This window comes from Cricetulus griseus, chromosome 2 (assembly GCF_003668045.3).
Source record: "Cricetulus griseus strain 17A/GY chromosome 2, alternate assembly CriGri-PICRH-1.0, whole genome shotgun sequence".
Classification (NCBI taxonomy): Eukaryota; Metazoa; Chordata; class Mammalia; order Rodentia; family Cricetidae; genus Cricetulus; species Cricetulus griseus.
The window spans coordinates 75392397-75397545 of NC_048595.1; the positions used below are offsets into that span (position 1 = coordinate 75392397).

A 5149-nucleotide genomic window follows, 5' to 3' on the forward strand; every position below is an offset into this window, starting at 1 on the left:
AATGCACCCTGATTAATTATGTAAACTGGTAATTTTTTTAAAAAGCATAACTAATAATTTGGTTCCTTTCTTCATAAAATGGAAATTTAAATATTTCTCCTGATAGTCTTAAGGTTATCATTATGTTACTTGAGTAGTGCAAACAGTGGCACATACAGTTCCATCTGGAAGGTGTCTGTTACACACTGTATCTCAACAAACAAACTGTGCATAAAATGCATACAGTCAATGCATGATAGAAAGCATGTTCCAAATACAAGCGAGCCTTTCAGGCCACCATATTTAGCTTTTGCATTATCATTTATGGCATTATAGATTAATTACATGTGACATACTTTTATACATTTAACCCTGAAGATAAGAAAAATACCTGTTTGAAAAATTATTCCAGGTAGCCATTTGGTTTGTTTCATAAGAAAGTGAACCTCTATCCAAGAGTTCAGTGTCTGCCAAGTCAGAATCATTAGCTGTAGTTGTAAGATAAGTGATGTTTCACAGTGGCTTTCCCAGGTCCTGGCATGGCCTCTTCTCTCACAGTAGACCAGATAAAGGGGCATTTCTGGGATTGCCCTGGGGCATTGCTTTCCCTTTGTATTCTTTTCTGGATTAACTGTCACCAGCCTCTCCAATGGCCTTCCATTTTAATCATTCATGAATCCTTTCAGAATGTCCTCAGAGAGCTCCATAAGAGGAAGTTCTGGAGATGGGAAGTCCAGAGGAGGAAGATTGGGTATTCGAAAGTCCAGTATTCACATCAAACTTCTGCCAGGTTGAAGAGGCAGTTTCCGAGTGTGGTGGCAAGCTCCACAGCTCTGACTTCTCAACAAAGTCGGCATCAACGTCCAGCTCCTTCTCTGTTGAACCTTTCAGAAGTCTGGCCTTCTCAGCCTTTAGTTGCTTGTTTTCTTTCCTCAATCTTTCATTCTCAGCCACCAGGAACTCCACGTGCCTCTTCAAATCCACAATTCTGGTTGCCTGCTCCTCTATAATTGTTTTATCGTCTTTGGGGGCTTTGCTTCTAATGCACGGTTCTGTTGACTCCTTCTTTTGCTGAAGTAAATATAGCAATGTGTCCCTGTCAAAGACTCCCTGACCCTTAGGGAGGTGCTTATCTGTGGAAGGGATGTATGTATGTTTGAGAAAGCAGAGGGTTCTGGCCCTCCATGCCCTCAGAGGGCCAGTGAGATGCCTGCAGGTGGGGGGTTCCGTCCCTGTCTGTGCTATGCTGTGCTTTCAACCACTCCCGAAGTTTTGCCCTCTTCCACCTCCTGGATGAGAAGCTGTTTCATGTGGCTGTCGGTTGCAGTTCCAGTGATAAGTGAGCCTGCTCAAGACTGTGTCAACTTCATGGCTTCAGAGAGATAAGAGTCCTTTCCCGTTTTAGCTTTTCATGGCTTTCCTCATCTACTTGTTTTTAGCTTCTGCATTCTGCTATATGTTCCTCTGTAAGGTATTTTATAGTCTTTCTGTAGCCTTTTTGTGACAAGAAATAGCTTCTTCGTGTTTCCCAGCCGCTAACAGTCTGCTCGTCGGCTCTGTTGGTGAGCAAGGTTTAGGAGTACTTCCACAGACCCCGGAGTGGCGGCCCGAGGCAGAGCAGTGGCTCCTGGGCATATGGAGGGGCACGGGTGCAAGAGACGCGGCGGCTGGCGGGAGTAGATCACCTACGTTTTGTATATATTTTAGGAAGCTTCTACTATGTTAGGTTTCCATCCTACCTCTCAAATGGCCCTTAATTTTAGCTGTCTTTCCTCACATTTATTCCCTCCACCTGCCTATTTCTTCCCTCTTCCTGCTTGATTCTCCTCTTCCAGTATACACCCACCCATGAATAACTATCTGTTCTACTTCCATTTCCTAGGAGATCTATCTATCCCCAAATACACCTTTAATCTGTACCTAATTTCCATTGTCCTATGGATTGTAGCTTGTTTATATTTGATTCAACAGCTAACATAAATGACTATATACTATATTTGTCTTTCTGTGTCTGGGATGAGTCTTTCTAGTTCTATCCATTTACCTCAAGATTTCATTTTCATAAACATCTAAGTAGTATATAATTGTGTAAATACCAAATTTTCTTTAACTACTCATCTGTTGATGAACATCTAGGTTGTTCCAAATTTCTGGCTATTGTGAATAGAGCAGCAATTAATGTGTTTGATCCAGTGTCTCTGTAGGATGAAGCATCCTTTGGGAATATACTTAAAATGGTATAGCTGAATATTGAGGTAGATTGATTTCCATATTTCTGAGGAACCACTACACTGATTTCTATAGTGGATAAACAAGTTGGCAGTACCATCATCAATAGAGACCTGTTTCCCTTACTGCACATCCTTTCCAATATATCACTTGTCTTATTGATCTTAGACATCCTAAAATGTATCAGATTGAATCACAGAGCAGATATGAAGTTGTTTTTAGGAATTAAATTTGCTGCACTTGCTTGCATCTTAGGTCTATTTACTTGTAACATCCTTTTCCATCATTTTACCCTTGGATGATATCTCTCCTTGATGTTAGGGTATTTTGTTGTTGATGTTATTGCTGTTGTTGTTGTGGTGGTGGTGGTGGTGGTGATGGTGGTGGTGGTGGTGGTGTGTGTGTGTGTGTGTGTGTGTGTGTGTGTGTGTGTGTGTTTGTGTGTGTGTCTGCTTCTTCCTGTTTTATTTGCTAGTGTGGGTTATTTATTCATTGTGTTTTTTTGTGTGTGAAAACTTAATCAAGTTGAAGTTTTCCTTATAGCAACATCTGTAGAACTGTATTTGTAGGTAGATAATACTTAAATTGTGTTTTATCATGGAATATCTTATTTATCTATCTACTGTGATTCAAAATATTTCTAGATATTATAACTGGGATGGTGTGTGTGGTCTCTTAGAGTTTGAAGACTGTCTGTGCAGTCCCTTCTGGCTTTTAGAGTTTTCATCAAAAAATCAACTGTTATTTTAATAGATCTGGCCTTTACATGTTACTTGGTCTTTTTCTCTTGCAGCTTTTAATATTCTCTTTGTTCTGTATATTTAACATTTTGATTATTATGTGATAAGAGCACTTTCTTTTCTAATCCAGTTTATTTTACGTTTTATAGGCTTCTTGTGCCTTGATAGGTTAGAGAAATTTTCCTACTTTAGGTTAGAGAAATTTTCTTCGATAAGTTTATTGAAAATATTTTCTGTGCCTTTGAACTGGATTTCTCTCCTTTCTCTATTCCTTTTATTCTTAGATTTGTTTCATGGTATCCAAGATTTCCTGGGTGTTTTGTGACTTTTCTCCTGGAATATATATATATATATATATATATATATATATATATATATATATATATATATTTAGATTGACCAGTGTACACTTTTCTTGTATATTGTCTTCAGTGCCTGAAGTTGTCTCCTTCATTTCTTTTATTCTGTTAGTAAGGCTTGATTCAAGGTTCTTGTTCAAATTCCTAAAACTTTCATATCCAGATTTCCCCAAGTTGGTGTTTTCCTTATTGATTCTATTTCCACTCTGACATTTTGAGCATTTTCCCACATTTCATTCCACTGGCTATTTTTGTTTTCACAGATTTCTTTAAGGGACTTATTATTTCCTTCTTTAAGGACGTCTACAAACTTCATAAAGGCTATATTCAGATCCTTGTCTTATATTTCAACAATGTTGCAATTTTCAAGACCTATGGTAGGTAGGGTTGCTAGGCTCTGGTGTAGACATATTGTACTAGATATTATTGATTGTATTTTTTAACCTATTGTCTAAGTTATCTGGGTTTGTGAGGACTGTAATTCTAGGCACTAATATCTGATCCCATTTTTGTGTTTTTGTTGGGTAGGTGTTTTATTCCTTGATTTCTCTTGCCCTCTCTGTGACTTAGGAAGTTGTTATGGTAGGAATTTCTATTTTTTCCTTTTTTAATTTAAATTAGAAACAAGCTTCTATTACAAGGCAATCTCAGTTCCCTCTCCCTCCATTCCTCCCTGCTCCCAACAACCCTCTATCACAACCCTTTTCTGCTTCCAAGGGAGGGTGAGGCCTTCCATGGGGATAATCAAACTTTGTCGTATCATTTGGAGCAGGGCCTAGACCCTCCTCAGTGTATCTATGCTGACAGACTATCTCTCTATGTAGAGAGGGCTCCCAAAGTTCATTTGTCTACTATGGGTAAATAGTGATCCACTGTCGAGACCACCCTTGACCAGCAAGAATGACACAACACCGAGGAATCTTCTTCTCACAGTTTTACTCGGGAAACTTGATTTACAGGGAGTGGCCCCGGGTCCAGGAAGATGGGGCCTGATATAGCCTACAACTACCAATCACCTAACCCCACATGGCGTGCCAGGATAGGTTGTCTCCAAGCAGAATTAAGAGGATACGTGGCCTTCACCAAATTAGGAGTTGTTTACCACAAAGAGCACTCACCGTTGGGCTGGCGGAAGGTGGAAACCAGCGCCATCTTGTAGGCGTGGTACTCTGCAGCTCCCAACAGTTTTGTTTTAATATTATAGGAGTAGCAGTATCTATCTGTTGTCAGATTTCAGTCATCTCTGTCTTAGGTTCAACCCCAGTGTCCCTATCTTACCCGTCAAAGAGTCACTGTGTCGCCCTCACAGGCTCATGTCTTAGGTCGAAGGGAACACATGTATGCTTATTCGCTCAGCAAAAGGGTAGGTGCCCATCATTGAGCATGACTGATTCAGATACGCATCACTCACTCAGCTGTCACAAACAAACAAGGGCGAGACAGACACCTATTTGTCTGTCAGCATGGATAACCATGCTTGAGGGTATTGTCTGGCTTCCCCAGCAGCAAAGGCCTGTACCAACATGGCAGCTTGGGATTTTTGCAACTTCCTGATCCTGCATAGACACCACAGGCAAACAAAAATGGCTAACAACATCATGGAAAGCATAACACCCACCCCAGCCCATTCCTTAATATAACTGAAGGCTTGCTTAAGAGTAGTTAAGAGGGTATTAACAGTGGGCAGGTACAGGTGTGTACCTGCACAATCTGTTGTGTTAAGGTATCTGTCAGGTTCTCGAACTGTCGACTCCAATTTCCCTGAAGGTAGGCACTCAGCTGCCAACTCAAGTTGCTGTTCTCCGTGAAATTGTTGGCTATCCTGGAGGTGATACATAAAGA

At 40.4% G+C, this 5149-nt stretch overlaps 1 pseudogene; it reads right to left on the reverse strand.

Moving 5' to 3' along the window:
- Positions 1–559: 559 nt before the first annotated feature.
- On the reverse strand, positions 560–4459 carry LOC113833977 (annotated as a pseudogene).
- Between the last annotated feature and the right edge of the window lie 690 nt (positions 4460–5149).